The following is a 16308-nucleotide window of genomic DNA, read 5'->3' as shown; positions in this document are numbered from 1 at the left end:
CCCAGAATGTGCAGAGAATAAACGACTGTGGACATTCGTATCACCCCCTCCCAGGGCCCAGGGATCTTTGCAGAAGAGGGAGTGGGATGATTGTAAGAGCTGGGGGTGACTGATAACATCAAGGAGACAGTGCTTTCCGGGTACAACAGGCAGATCCGCATATAAACTCGTATTAATTGTGACAGATAACTTGCATAAACCCTGCACAATATCCAGGTAGACAAAACCCAGCACAGAAGGGCAAAGGTGAACATGGAATCTTACCACTTGCGACTGAAGACCTATTGGTATTTGATACCTGCTGGCTGACTACACACCAGGACAAACCCACTTCCCAATACTATCTGGGCAACATAAACTAGACTTGATAGGAACTAAAAGAAAAACTAACGGGGGAAATCCCAAAGTTGGGTGGACGGGGATGTGGGTGGAGAAGTTGGTCATGGGAGGAGTTGGTTGTAAATATGTTCAAAACGTATTGTATGAAAATCTCAAAGGACAATAAAAATATTGCTTTTTGAAAAAAGAAAACACTTTTATTTACTATATTTATTTAGACCTTGTGCACATTGGCAATATTCCATCTGAAAGAATAAATAAAAAAGAAAGAGAGGTGAAGTGAGTCCCTTTGGGGGGTGAGGCTTTGGCTGCTGCTACTGTTGCTGCTGCTGCTGTGACAAAAAGCTACCACCTTCCAAATACATAGTAGTATTTGACACCAGCATCATGTGTGGTTTGTTCGTTGGCAAAACAGATTCCTGGTCTCCATCCTAGACCAGGGGAGCCTGAGTAGAGGTGGAGCCTGAAATTTTGCATATCTTAACATATGGTTCTGAGTGAGTCCCTTGTCCTAAATCGTTAAAACCTTGCCTTAAGTTGCAATCAGAAGGGCCAAGAGCTTGTGCTCCATCTCCAGTTGGGTGGTGGCTTTATAGAGGCCTTCAATAGGATTCCAGACATTAAAAGTCATACTGAAATCCTGAAAGGGAGACACTCAGATGGTTTAGGAACTTCAATAGCATCTCACATGAGAGGCCTTGACCTTTGGGAAGAAAGGACAGAGTTGGATGGTTGCTAAAATTGAAACCAAAGGTTTGTCTGGATATCTTGAGTTGCCCACAAGACTGTAAAGGACTAGACTCCAGGAACCAGTTGTAAGGATTCTGTCCTTAATTACGTCACCAGCCTGCAACGGCGTCCCAGTCTAAAAAACGGGCGTGCCCTCTCTGTGTCCTCTCTCTCTCTCTCTCTCTGTCTCTGTCTCTCTCTGTGTGTCTGTCTCTGTCTGTCTCTGTCTCTCTCTCATTCCCTCTCTCTCCCAATAAAGCTCTAGAAAGGTAACGATGGCTCGTGGTTATTCCACCTGCAACAACCATCGGCATGGCCACCATAGGCGGCCAGCCATGAGCGCCACCGCTTAACCAACACCAGTTACACATGGGACAGAGTGGCCATCCTCTGCTTTTACTCCTGTACTAGCTGAATCTGGTCCTCTGATCCTATTTAAACCTAAGGCCTAATACTTTGTAACATTGGGACTTTGGCCAAGTTACTTAATACCTCTTTCCCTGCCCAAGAGTGGGTAGAATAATGATACATCTATCTTAAATATTGCAAGCACAGAGACATGTGCTGCCTGGTGACTGAGCACTTGGAAACTTCCCTGGTGAACTTTAGAGAAGAAAGTCTTAATCAGGAAGGACGCCCTTAAGTTCTGAATTCGAATTTAATGGTATAGGGTGGAGGCAGCAAACATTTTCTGAGGTCCTGCGTGTGCAAAGACACACAGAGGAGGTAAACCTGAGCTGTCTGTCGCAGGGCTTGACACCCAGTGAGAAGAGAGAGACTCATTTATTTAGAGTTCACCCACCTAGAAATGTACAAAGTACTATGTAAATGTGAGGGGCTCAGCAAGGAAACCCAAATAGCCGCTCTGTGGGTGGAAAAGGAAAAAGGGTATTCCAAAGTGCCAAGGCTGTCTCCCCAGAAGGCAGAGAGAACCGGAGGGTGGGGATGGGGATGGGGGTTTCTCCAAAGTTATAAGGGTACAGGTACCCGGGACAGAAGGAGCTGCAGGGACACGCCTTGAAGTGCATAACAAGTACTTGTGAGTAGGGGCTGAGAGAGCCCGGAGCCTGCCATGAACCTTGATGTGCAGATAGGCACTACAAGCATATGTTAATGCGAGAGCCTATTCCCTTTTTGCTAGATAAGGAGAATTTTCGACTCCTTTAGGCAAGTGAGAACCAGTTTCACAAGTTCCCAAGGAATGCTGGCTTTTGTCTAGCCGCCAGAATTTGGGGGAAATAGTTTCCTCTGGACCTGACGCTATGAGTGAGGCAGGTATCCATTCTGCTTTGTATTCACGGCTGTAATCCCATTTGAATCTGACATTAGCCTTCAGCAAAGCAGGCCTTACTTAGTTAAACAGATTCTCCCAGTAGCTCTGGAGTTCTTGGGTAGCCAATGAGGGTAAGAAATGAAAGGGATGTAAGGGCGTCCCCTCTGCATACACACACACACACACACACACACACACACACACACACACACACACTTTCTCCAGTTAGAATGAAGCGGTTATCAGTTTGTGCTGGTGGGCGGTGCCTGACTGATGGTACAGATTCTGAGTCCACCCAGCGCCTGGTGTCATCTTTCCCTTCAAAGTGGAGTCTCAGGCAATGCACAGCCTGAGAAACCAGCTTTATAGACTATGGAGTAACTTAGAGTAGAACATAGACGAATCCTAATCGCAACAGTCTCCTCCTAAACCCAATGCTCACTGGTTGGATAGACTGGCTGTGACATGCTCCTTCCCCCAGAACTAGAGTCACAGATGTGCCCCCATGCCTCGGTTTGCGTTTTATGTGCGTGCATCTGTTTGGGTGTAAGGCTCCCCCTTCCCCTTATTGGTAGACATAAACACAACTTGTGTTTCCTAGAGTCTCAAAAGATTATTTGTGTTGACTTGGGGCCGGCACTCGGTACAGGATATTGCCACAGTTACGCGTATGGCAGTTGTAATTCTTGATTAGTATTGATCTGATAACAGTAACTGTTAGTTTCTGCCCTAGCCAGAGCAGTGATGTCATCACCTGTTGCCAGGTGCCTTCCCAACATCAGCTATGTGACATGTGCACCCCTTAAAAGTGCCCGCCAGGCACAGCCCACTCTCTTGCCTCTTGTTCCTCTCTTGCCTCTCTTCTTCCTCTTGTCTCTTCCCTGTTCTCTCCATCTGTCTGTCTGTCTGTCTGTCTCTCATGTCCCCACTCTGACACAGCCTTTCACTCTTTCGCTCTTGAACTAACTCTGTTGCACCTGGTGGGGCGTTTGCTCAGTGGCATCCTTTGGCGGTACCCACTTCGCCTTTCTTGTTTTATACTTTGAGTAACAGTAGTACCATCCCCATTACAAGTAGGACTTTTACATCCAGTATCTCAGAAATCTTAATCCTGGGATATAAAATTGATTCTTTAAGTCCTGGCAATCCAGGGAGCAGTTCCTTGATTTGGACGAGACAGAGCCTGCAAGATTGAGTGGGCACCTTTGGGTCTAAGGTCAGGGGTCACTACTCCTTCCTGACAGGTCAGGTCTCCAAGAAACCTGGGACAAGTCTCACCCTGTCCCCTACCCTAAACTTCTCCCTCCCGGGGGCTGGCTTCCACTTCCCTTCCGCCAGCTTCTCTTTCCTGTGTAAACTCAGCCATTTGGTTCCCATGGGCTCTCTTCACCTCTGGTTCCTGGTCCCCACTCCAGCCTTCTCTCTTCTCTTCCCCTCTCACCCCCTAATGGGGGGAGGGGCAGGACTGGTTCAGTCTAGACTCTTCCAGATCTGGCTGTGATCTCCCTTATCTCTACAACAACCCTTCTTCTCAATCATACCCGGGAGCATCATATTCTCATTTTTTTTTTTTTTCATCCAGACTGTGTCCCTGACTCTTCCATTTCTAAGGTACCCAACACTCCCCGTCTGTCTGGGAGGATCCCTGATCCTATCTCTGGAATTCACCGCAATTCACCGCGGGCAAAATGTTAGTCCTGTTTCCCCTTCTTATTCTTTATCGGACTTCAACTTGAAAATGTCAGCTTTGGAGTGAAAAGGGAAAATAAAAGAAAATGTAGCCGGGCGGTGGTGGCGCACGCCTTTAATCCCAGCACTCGGGAGGCAGAGGCAGGCGGATCTCTGTGAGTTCGAGGCCAGCCTGGTCTCCAAAGCGAGTTCCAGGAAAGGCGCAAAACTACACAGAGAAACTCTGTCTCAAAAAACCAAAAAAAAAAAAAAAAAAAAAAAAAAATCTTTGCCGGGCGGTGGTGGCGCACACCTTTAATCCCAGCACTCGGGAGGCAGAGCCAGGCAGATCTCTGTGAGTTCGAGGCCAGCCTGGGCTACCAAGTGAGTTCCAGGAAAGGCGCAAAGCTACACAGAGAAACCCTGTCTCGAAAAACCAAAAAAAAAAAAAAAAAAAGAAAATGTATACAGTCAAAAACACTAGAAAACAAACCACATTTCTGAGGCACCTGCTCTGCTCTCTGCAAGTTCAATGTCTGAGTCTTTTCTGCCCTGGGTACACAGTCTAGGCACCTTTCCTGTTATTCTTTCTTTGCTATTTGTCTTGTTTATTAAGGTGACCTTGTCACACTGCTCCCGGTAGGCCAGTCAACTGCCAACTATTTTAGGAACTGAAGATAACTTCATCAACGGGTGGAGTGGGATATAGAGTGAACCTGGTGGTGCTTGGTCCAGATGTCCTTGTTGGATAAGGTACTCATACCCCCAGCCATTGAAGTGAACGTTAGCATTCCTAGTCACTCCCCCAGCTACATGACCACACTTGTGCTATCCAGCAGCAAGGCAAGGTGCTTAGTCATCCCAGGGCCTTGGGGCCTTACGTCCTACGTAATACATGTGCTGGTGATCATGTAATTTGCGAGCAGCGTGACCACATAACCTATGGGCATGTGTGGTGTAGCTGCATAGGCCCATATGCAAATGCTGGGGGGACCCATAAAAGCAGGTTCCATCCATCTCCCCTCACCCCTCCACCCCCACCCCCGTCCACACTGGTCATTTCCATAGGCCTATGCGCCCTTTTCCTATCGCTTTCCTTAATAAACTCTTATAATGGGTTTCGGTGTACCTCGTATTTCTCTCACACAGTAAACAGCGCCATATAATAAACAGTGATGGCAGGTGAAGTGCCGGGCTGTGTCCCCCTAGGAATAACCTTTGGCTAAAGACCTCTGCCTCAGTCAAGGTCATGCCCTGTCTCTGGACAGCTGATGTCCAATGACTCTTAGAAGTGCAAAGTGGTGGGGTGGGGAGATTAAATCCTTGCCTTTCAGGGGCAAACTTGTGGGGTCCACTCTGTTGCTACTGCATAGAAATGCAGCTCATTCCATTGATGGACCTGCTTCCCTCAACTCCTTCCAGATTCTTCCCGGTGAGCTCCTGTGTGTCATGTGTCGATTTGGGCGCTGTCTCCCAGGCCTTATCTGATCTGTGGCAGACAGGGCTGACACACCTGATCTATGACACACAGGTTTATGAACACCACACATACACTCGGTTCAATATTCTCCAGTTGTCCACTAGAAATTTCTTAGCAACTTTGGACGCTGACTCCCACGTTTTCGTCTTATTCTGGACTCTACAATGATGTCTTTAGTCCCAGTGACAGGACGCAAGGAAAACTTCACCTGGAATGTCACAGACAAGGCAGATTTGGTGTCCTTTGCATCCCATGAGAATGAATGCTCTGATTCTGCAGCTGCATATGACGTCACAGACAGAGGGGAGGGTGAGGAAGCACAGTGCTTTCCAGCCCCACCTGAATGACTGAACCAAAAGTCAGCTCTGCCACAGGGCTCCGGGGGCGGCTCAGTTCTCTTGACTTCTTGACTTCTGGCCTACAGAACCCCCAGCCACAAACCTGCTTAGCTTCTGAGGTTTTCCAGGCTGTCTCAGTCAAGTCCTGACTGACACGGTCCTCCCACCTCCATTTCTCCAAGCAGGCACACTCAGAGGCCACCCTGCACGGGATGAGAGCTTTCATTTGTTAGCCTCCGAACTGAAACAATGCTTGCTGCCAAATAATTGGGCACATGACATCTTGATGGAGTCTTCTCAGTACAGCCATTTTAGCAATAGAACATTTTGTCGTGAAGTGTTAAGTTGAGGAATAAAACGTTCAGTGTGTGTGGGGGTGGGGGGCTCTTGATAAAACACAGAACCGATGCATCATCACATTTTTCCTAAGCACTTTGACAAAGCAAGCAGGAAACAGGTGCTCAGCTCACAGTAAACCACACTCAATCAATACCTTCCCTGTGCCTTGCTCTTTTGCAGTATAGATTTTTACTAAGCTTTGAGCATTTCAACGGTGCATACAATGTATTTGGATCATATTCACCTTTGTTCCTCCCCATAACTCCTCCCAGATCCAGCCTCCAACCCCCCTCCAAACTTCATGTCCCCTCCCACTCCCTCTCGCTCTAGCACTGCCCCCCAATAACTCACTGAATTCAATTCTTGTTGCCCATTGTCCAGATGCTCATCACACCCTTAAAAAACCCGATTCTCCCTACCTTAGTAGTCATCAACTGTCAATAACTCCTCAGCTGGAGGTGGGGGCTAGTGAGCCCCTGGCCCCTCCATGCTGGAATCCAACCACAGTTCTGACTTGTCGGCTTGCATCATGTATTAATAAGCTTTCAGTCACATGATGAAATACCTGGTATAATCAGTTATAGGAAGGAGAGATTGATCTTGGCTCAGTTTCCTCCATTGCTTTTGGGTCTGTGGTGAGGCCTCACAGCGTAAGGACCACATGGTAGAAGAAATGATTTGCCTTACCACAGCGGGAGACAAGAAGAAAAGAGGCGGCTAGGGTCTCCATATCTCTTTCAAGGGCATGCCTCCAATGGTCTAACTTCCTCCCACTAGGAAGCATGTCCCACAGGTTCTCTCACCTCAGAACAACACCAAGGGATTCGGAGCAAGCCTTTAACATGCGGCCTTGGGAGGAGATTTAAGACCCAAGCTATGCTGCACCCAAAATATGCTGCTGCATATTTACTTTAAGGGGAACGCACTTAAGTGGAAAATGGAGCCTATTTTAAATTGGTAGAAATAATTACTAACGTCTATAAAATACCTGAGAAAATCCCTAGCACAGATACTAAGCAACCTACATGTGTTAACTCAGTTTTCACAGAGGCACAGACTGGTTAAGTGAATATTACTTTATTATGTAAACACATGGGCTCCACATCAGCCCGTCTCTGGTCTTTTTTTTTTTTTTTTTCGAGACAGGGTTTCTCTGTGTAGCTTTGCGCCTTTCCTGGAACTCGCTTTGGAGACCAGGCTGGCCTCGAACTCACAGAGATCCGCCTGCCTCTGCCTCCCAAGTGCTGGGATTAAAGGCGTGCACCACCACCGCCCGGCCTCTGGTCTTTTTTAACCTCTACAGCATCTGTCCTTGTGTCCTGACTGCATACACTAGGGGAATCTTACTTCTTATCTTAAGCCAACAATTGAAGATAGATTAATGAAAAGAAATGGCCAAATAAACACACTGGTCAAAGGTCCTCATCGACAAAGTCAGCTGCAATCCAGTGTGAAATGGTGGACACTTGGCACTGAAAACTAAGCATCTCTTCCACCTGAGAAGAAGAATATGAGCAGAACATCTGAAAGGAAGGGCCAACTTAGAAGTGCTTATGCATGTAAGACTTGAGAAGAGGATTCTGGGACTTTTGAACCTGAAAAAGGAACACAAAACAGAGTCATTTGCACATTTCTAAGATCAGTTTCTCATTGTTTTCTTATCAACTAATCACGAATGAAATAGTATCTATAAATCTCTTTTACATATTGAATAACTGTTTGTATCAGAATTGATTTTCATCAAATGTCCCTTAAAGTCGGAAGAATGGGTTTTCAGATATTTTATTAGTGCTGAATTTCTTGAAGGAAATTTGCTAGAAATGTAGACCTCACCAGATAATATCAACATTGAGGACTGGAGGAAGGGTTGGGTAGGCTAGCTTCAGTGACAGGAGGCAGGACAGGGAGAGATGGAAAATGTAATAAAAATAGTATGTGGTCTCTAACAGACCAATAAAAATGACAGTTGAGTAGGAAATGTATTGACTTCAATGATCTAAAAATGGCCTGTGATTTTGCTCTTTTGAAAGGGTCACAAGTTAGTTAAACTTAGATGCTATCCAAAGATGGAGGCCGTTGTATCCAAGACAGTGACTTTGCCCCCCATATCCCAGCATAGCACGTGGCACAAGCTTCATCCATCCATCCTCCCTGCCCCTTAAGTTTTATTGGTGGTGAGACATTCTCAGTAGATGCTGTGTACACAGAAGTGTTTGCCACCCAGCTGAGTGATGCCAAGGTTCAGAAACTCAAATTTTTTTTTGTTTTGTTTTGTTTTTGTTTTTTAATGAGCTGCCAGCATGCTTGCCTACAGTGTCTCATAGAGAGGCATCGTCTTATTAGACTGACCAGTTGCCAGGTTTGTCTGCTGTGTGGAAGGGAGATCTTAGCCTTATCTTCCAAGGCTATTTGCTCTACAGACATCTTTGCAAAGATGGTCCAGACCAGAATCCACTGGTGCACAAGTCCAAAGGATGTGCAGAAAGAAATTTGAGAGAATGATGAGAAACTCTTCCCAAACCAAGAACCTCAGGGCTTTCCCGACCGAGGTGGAGACTGGAGCTAGAGATACTTAAGACAGCATAGGTCTGGAATAAATACTGCAGAGTCCCTCTCTTGTGATGGTCCCTTCTAACAGAAGCAGGTGAGGAGAGAGATGCCATTGGCATCCTCTTGACCAAATCTGGTATAATGATTCCTTTGTCAGGGAAAGGGGCATATCCTTTGAATTGGTCTGCTCAAACAAGGGGCCTTTAGGTTCTTTTCATAGAGATATTCCAAGTGCTGGAAGGGAGGCAGTCAAAGACTGGAAGCAAGTCTGATAAAATATCAGAAAAGGCAATGCTGAAGCAGGACCAGGGGACATCCCAAGAGTCACTGGGAGGAAGGAGGACTCAGAGTGTTGTTCTCTGGGGGAAGGAACCTCAATTCTTGGCATGAGGGGCTGGATCTGCTTCCCTAGGGCCTTGCCCAGAGCCCACACCCAAAGAGTAGATGCTGATGGAAGTGAGGAAGAAGGAAAGAACCAGGGCCAGCCTCAGATGCTTCCCTGATGACAGCATGGATTTAAGGATGGAAAGCCAAAATGACTTCAGTGTAAGAGGAGCCAGGGAGGAGGCAAGGAAAGCTGTTCCATTAGCTTTCTCTTAGCTTCCTCCCTATCACAGATGATGGATGTTGCTGCTGGCCACTCACCAGGCTGGTCATTTATGCCTGAATTTCTAGCTGATCTCAAGTCCTCCTGCCCCAGAACCAGCTATCTGTCCCATTTAGCCTGTTCTTGGAAGCCCTGACAAGAGTCTCCATAGAATTCAATGTGAGATAGTTGCCTTTGCATGGTTCTTATGAAACGCCGAAGATCCTCATTTAATTGTATTAAAATAAAATGGTCCATCTGAAGTTCCAGAGATGAGCCATTTTCTTTTATTTACCGTTGGCTTTTTTTTTTAAACAGTTTGTTTTTGGCTGTAAATTTACTTTGGTAATGTCTAAGGTCATTCTGGGAGAAAAATGAGATTCACAGTAGCTGTAGATATTCATCTTGTCTGTTGAGAGAGAACTGAAAAAAGACAAAGTGGCCTATGGCATGCTATGGCTTAGCAAAGGGTCCTGGGATCCCTCAATTATTTAGAATAGGACCACCTTCATCCTACTGCCAAAGTTGGGATGGAGAGTTGGCTAGAAACATCATATGGGGAGAGTTTAGTTAGCACCTTTTCTCTCCTACCGAGTTATAACAAAGATTATAAGCCATGGATGCATAAATGTGTTTGCCCCCCTTTATTTGCTGTTGAATCCCAGACATCGGGAAGAGAGCTTGGCAAATAACACAATCTTCATAACTAACTTATGAATAAATGAAGCTCCTGCAAGGCCTTGGTGAAGCTAGGGCCTGCGGGGTCAAAGGAAGCCAGGTATTCTGTTCCTTTGGATTTCCAATTGTTTGTGACAAGGTCTTCCTAGGTACCTCAGGCTGGCCTTGACCCCTCCATCCTCCTGCCTGTACCTTCTGAGTGCTGGGATTATGTTTTGTTTCTCATCAATGGATACTCTTTCAAAGTCAACACTTTTTGGGATGAATCAAACAAAAAAGTCAAATTTTAGATTCAACTCAAAACCCAACCTACTTTGCAGAAGTATTATTGCTGTTGTTATAGAGCAAGGGGTCCCAATGTGTTTAAGGACAGGGATTTTTTTCAATATTCCAAGTGCATATTTTCACAAAATGGGGAATGGGAGTGTAGCTCAGTCGTAGAGTACTTGCCTGCATGCACAAGACTCTGGATTCAACCCCAAGAAAACTACTCTTGCCAGAGAGAGAGAAAGAGAGAGAGGCTGAGAGAGAGAGAATAGGGCTATTATATTTTTAGTATCCAGTGATTATCTTTTGTCATAATATGTACCTCAATCAAAAATCAATCATATTTTAATATCAATTTACATTTAATAGATTATAACTATATTTGTAAGACTTGATTTAAAAAATATTAATAAATATATATTAAAAACACTTATTCCATTTGTATTCATACTTGACAACGCATATTCATGGGCTACTTCTTTTCACACCAAAATGTGATAGTTACATTCATACTAGTAGATCATATTGCCTTGTTTTTAAAAGCTACTTTGTAGGGGCTGGAGAGATGGCTTGGTGGTTATGAACACTGGCTGCTCTTCCAGAAGACCCAGGTTTGGCTCCCAGCACCCACAAGACAACACATAACCTTCTGTGGCTCCAGTTCCAAGGGATCCCATGTCCTCTTCTGGCTGCCACAGGCACTAGGCATGTTTATGGTGCACAGACATACATGCAGGCAAAACAACATACACATCAAATTTAAGACCAAGGTGCACTGGGTTAATTTACACAAATTATTTTCAAGGAGTGAAGTCCTAGTAGGGCTACATTGAAACACTGGCTACATCGCCCACAAGTTGCTTTTGGGACTTCAGATGGAAAATTTGGAGGAATAAATTCCTTGAGATGAGGGCTGGAGAGCTGGTTCAGCAGTTAAGAGCACTTGCTGCTCTTCCAGGGGACCTGAGTTCATTTCCCAGCACCCACATGGCAGCTCACAACTGTCTTCAACTCCAGTTCCAGAGAATCCAATGCCCTTTTCTGGCTTCCACAGGCACCAGACACACAGGTGCTACCCAAACATTTATACAGGCAAAACATCCATACACATTGTTGGTTAAGCAGCAGTACTCCTAGCTGGCCGACGGAGGAGAGTGCTGGATGTATCGGTGACGGAAGAGTCACGAGCCATGGTTACCTGTCTAGAGCTTTATTGGGAAAGAAAGGGAGAGGAAGAGAGGGAGAGGGAGAGAGAGAGAGAGGAAGAGAGAGAGAGAGAGAGAGAGAGAGAGAGAGAGAGAGAGAGAGAGAGAGACCATGGAGAATACAGAAGGAGAAAGTGCGGAAAGAGAACACAGAGAGGGCACGCCCACTTTTTAGGCTGGGACGCTGTCGCAGGCTGGTGACGTAATTAAGTACATAATCCTTACATAAAATAAATAAATTTTTAAAAAACCTTGAGATGAGAGGGGAAGGAGAGACTATGACTGCCTTGCTTTCAACTGGGGATTCCAATCTGCATGTCCTCCACCTTCTGCCTCTGAACTCGGGGTCCAGGGACAAGACTCCAGGGAGCATCTTGCCTGAGTTTTCCATCATCACCTGCGAGCCACAGGCAACACCATGATTTTAATCTCTCCAGAATCCTCCCTCTCATGAGTGTGGAGTGCTTCTTGGCCTCTTCCTGTTCCCTGGAAGTGCTGGGCAAAGATCCAATTGCTCATGCTCAGATCAATGGGCTGGGTTGGGTTCTTTACCTCGGCTAACTCTACTACTGCTCAAGAATGAACTGATTGGCACCGAGAAGGGAAGACATTTGGACTCAATCCCTTATTTATATACCACAACCTCAGGGACAATAATTTGGAGGCTATAATAGTATCCTCCTTGAGCCAGGATCTTGGCTAGTGTGACAGTAACCATGTTCCCTAGCATCTGAGAACCCGAAGATACAAGTAAGCTAAGCATACCATTCCAAAAAGCAGCAGCAGTCAGGATGGACTGGTTCTCTGAATCATCAAGTTTTAGAACCAGGAGTGATGATGGCTTCAGTCAAGAGGGAAAGCGAGTAAGCCAGTGATACAGACTTACTACACTGATTGCTAGCCTCTTGTTCACTTTGGCAGTATAGCTATAATGTTGGAGTGGGGCATGGTCCAGAGGGCAAGGCCATGGCTGACTAATAGGGAACCTACAATTATCTCATTGTGACTCACAGTACAGAGTACTAAAGTCTACCTGGCTTCCTTCCTGCCCTTACTATTTACCAAGTAAACCTCAGTCCAGTGTTGCGAACTGGAAAAGCACCATTTTCAATTCTTCCTTTAGATGCACGGCAGCTGTGGGATAACCCCTCTGTATGCTGTGAATATGTTCGATTACCATTGGTTAATAAAGAAGCTGCTTTGGTCTATAGCAAGGCAGGATAGAGCTAGGTGGGAAGTCCAAGCAGAGATACAGGGAGAAAAAGGGCAGAGTTGGGGCAGACACCAGCCAGCTGCTGGAGGAGCAAGATGTATTAAAACACAGGTAACACCATGGCCACGTGGCAATACATAGGTTAATAGAAAATGGGTTAATTTAAGTTGTAAGAGCTAGTTAGTAACAAGCCTGAGCAATAGGTAAATGGTTTAATGTGGTGATATATTGTGTCCCCCAAAATATTGTGCACCTTAATAAACTTATCTGGGGTCAGAGAACAGAGCAGCCATTAGATACAGAGGCCAGAAAATGGTGGCACACACATCTTTAATCCTAGCATTCCTAAGGCAGAGATCCATTGGGATCTCTGTGAGTTCAAAGCCACACTGGAAACAGCCAGGCATGGTGACACATGCCTTTAATCCCAGGAAGTAATGGCAGAAAGTAGAAAGGTATTTAAGGCGTGAGAATGAGGAACTAGAGCTGGTTAAGCTTTCAGGCTTTTGAGCAGCAGTTCAGCTGAGATTCATTCTGGATAAGGATTCAGAGGCTTCCAGTCTGAGGAAACAGGATCAGCTGAGGAATTGGCAAGGTGAGATGGCTGTGGCTTGTTCTGCTTCTCTGATCTTCCAGCATTCACCCCAATACCTGACTCCAGGTTTGTTTCTACTAATAAGACCTTTTAAGATTCATGCTACATCTGGCGCCCAATGTGGGGCTCGAACCCACGACCCTGAGATTAAGAGTCTCATGCTCTACCGACTGAGCTAGCCAGGCTTAATTAATATTAAGCCTCTGAGTGATTATTTTAAAAGCAGCTGCAGGACCGGGTGGGACAAAAGAGCCTCCTATTACAAATGACTAAATTTTAGACAATGAGATGTAAGTGAAAATTATTGGGTGGGTACCTCATGACTTTGCCTTTAAAAGAGATTAACCCACTGCTTATCTTCAGGGCTTCCTCTGCCACTGACTATAATATAGAAAAGATAGCAGCCACCATATGGGGCAGGAAGATGCCTTGGGACTTTAAACCATACTCAGGATAGAAAAGCAGAAAGACAGAAGAACCTAGGCCCATGACATGGCAGAGCCCTCACATCAGTCAAAAAGCAAGACCTCTAACTTGACACCCCTGGGTTATGGCTTATAAACAAGGAAAACAAAGGCAATGTGCTCTCCTTGCTTCCCGGTGTCATTGATTGACTTAAGTTTCTGGAGACAAAAGTATATTCTGTCCGGTATAAGCCACTGTTTGCACACCAAAGAGCCCTGGACCAGGAATATGTTAGAAGAGAAGTCTCTCGGGCCCCTCCACAGAGCAGCTAAATGAGACTCTGTTCTTTCACAAGCTCTCCATGTGATCTGCATGCACATTAATGTTTTAGAAATACTGCCACAGGGACAATTGGTTTCTCTGTTTATAAAATTGCTGATTCACAAGATGACTCAGCAGCTAAAAGTCCTTGACATGAGAGCCTGACCAACTCCAGTTGATCCCTGGAACCCGTATACAGGTACAAGGAGAGAACTCACTCCACAAAATTGTCCCCTGACTGCCACATGGCTGACTGTCATGGTATGTCTGAACTACTGACCCCACATAAAAATAATAAAAATTTTTAAAAAATTAAAAATTGCTCATGGTTATATCCCAAGGAGTAATATACTCTATTTATTAATACTAAAACAGGATTATCTAATCCTAAATTAGAGTAACGAAAGTGAGCTGAGTTCTTCAGATTACAGAGAATGAAATGAAAACACTTTTATATAAATTGGGAAAACCACGCTCCAGCCAATATGCTTGAGACAGGGAAGGGGAGACAATCTTGCTCTAAAATCCCGAGTCTTGGGAAGGAATGGAAACATAGGTGTACTGTATTATATTTCACATTTTAAATGAAACGAGAGAGATATACCCAGGTGGTTTTGGAAACAACAACATCACAGTGTGGGATATGCAAGGAGCCTATGCCTTTCCTCCTAGACTGCGGCATGTGTAAACAAAGCTTAGTGGGAAAGATATCACTTAAGAAGTTCTGGATTCCCTTGCTTTTCCTCCCACGTTTAGGAAGACAGAGGCCATCCCTCACAGGTTTAAGGCAGCCAGCTGGCCTCCTTGCTTGATGGGCACGTTCTAAGACTTGATGCTTACGGAACAAGGCCCTTGTTCCACAACACCGAGGTCTTTGCCTTCTGTGGTCTTTAGTTTCTGGCTTCACAATCTTGAGTTCGAAGGATCCGTTCTACAGATGAAGGAAGTGCAGACACCCAAAGGCCTGGAGTGGAAGAGGTCACGCTCAAGTCTCGCTGCCGTGTCACTGATTGCTGCTAGCATCCTCCCACTCTTCTGTTGGTACCAGGTTCTGATGCCAACCTTGATTGGCAACCATCTTGTCATCCGTCTTCACCAAATAACCCCAAATTGGGATTCTTACTGACAGAGGTTTAGAATGAATGAAAACTGTCTTCCTCTTTATGTTTCTACTTGATATTCCTCTGCTCATTATGTGATTAAAAATGAAATCTTATCTTTGGATGCTTGTGGTTTGGCTGGCTGGCTGGGAAATGGTTTTCTGGCAGTCATTGACGATTTTTTTTCCTCTTTCCATTTAAATAACATTTACTGGATTTGGTACTTGAAAGAAAAATGCCAAATTAAGACGTGGGAGAGAGAATAAACAAACTGCATGTAGAAACGTTGGTTTTTTTTTTTTAAATCTGTCAGTGTTGGGCAAAGGAAAATCGTTTCAAACAGAAGTCGAATTTCTAGTACTTCCTACAAGAGATGTGGCTTTAATTGTCTTTTGTTTTGTTTTTGTAGTTGTTCGAGACAGGGTCTTCTATAGGGCAGGTTGGCCTCAAACTTGCTATGGAACCTTGAACTCTTGATGCTCCTGGCTCCCCCTCAAATTGCAGGGATGTGGGTATGCACGATCTCATCCATGGTTGATCTTCCTTTATTTTCCTCCGAGCTCTGATGCTTTTCAGAAATGTGCAGTGTTTTTCTAGGAACTAACTTTCTCCTTCCTTAAACTAGATGAGGACAGTCCTGCTGGTGAGTTCCATGACAAAAATGAAACAGACAAGGCCTCATTTGCTTCAAACCTGTGGTCTGTCAGTTTCTCAGCCAGGGACCATGGCTTTTTGTCACCCTGAGGTAACTGCAGTGGTGGTGGTGGTGGCGGCGGCGAGAGTGTGTGGTGGGGAGACTGACTGGGGGTGAGGGGGGCAGGGTGAGAGGGTAAGGAGACACTTAAAGCTTTTATGTATTCTACTCTCTTCTAAAGAATATACAAGTTAGCCGGGCGGTGGTGGCGCACGCCTTTAATCCCAGCACTCGGGAGGCAGAGCCAGGAGGATCTCTATGAGTTCGAGGCCAGCCTGGACTACCAAGTGAGTTCCAGGAAAGGCGCAAAGCTACACAGAGAAACCCTGTCTCGAAAAATCAAAAAAAAAAAAAAAAAAGAATATACAAGTTATCTAATGCTTAAGCAGCCCTAACTAGAGGGTCTTGCCAAACATAACAGACCGCGTAGAAATCAACAAAGCCTTCCAAATACTGCATCTCACAGAAGAAGACAATGTTATAAGAGCAGTCCCCAATCCCTGCCTGCAGCCAAGACGTGTGTTTCAT

General features: G+C 45.3%; 1 non-coding gene across 1 annotated transcript; it reads right to left on the bottom strand.

Annotated features, from left to right (window-relative positions):
• Positions 1-13372: 13372 nt before the first annotated feature.
• Trnak-cuu (transfer RNA lysine (anticodon CUU)) lies at positions 13373-13445 on the bottom strand. Its single transcript has one exon. It is a non-coding gene; the product is annotated as a tRNA-Lys (tRNA).
• Between the last annotated feature and the right edge of the window lie 2863 nt (positions 13446-16308).

The sequence above is a fragment of the Peromyscus californicus genome, unplaced genomic scaffold (genome assembly GCF_007827085.1).
Source record: "Peromyscus californicus insignis strain IS unplaced genomic scaffold, ASM782708v3 Scaffold_18__1_contigs__length_77618521, whole genome shotgun sequence".
Classification (NCBI taxonomy): domain Eukaryota; kingdom Metazoa; phylum Chordata; class Mammalia; order Rodentia; family Cricetidae; genus Peromyscus; species Peromyscus californicus.
The sequence above is the reverse complement of the archived record's forward strand: the minus strand, read 5'-3'. Positions and strand labels throughout refer to the sequence as shown.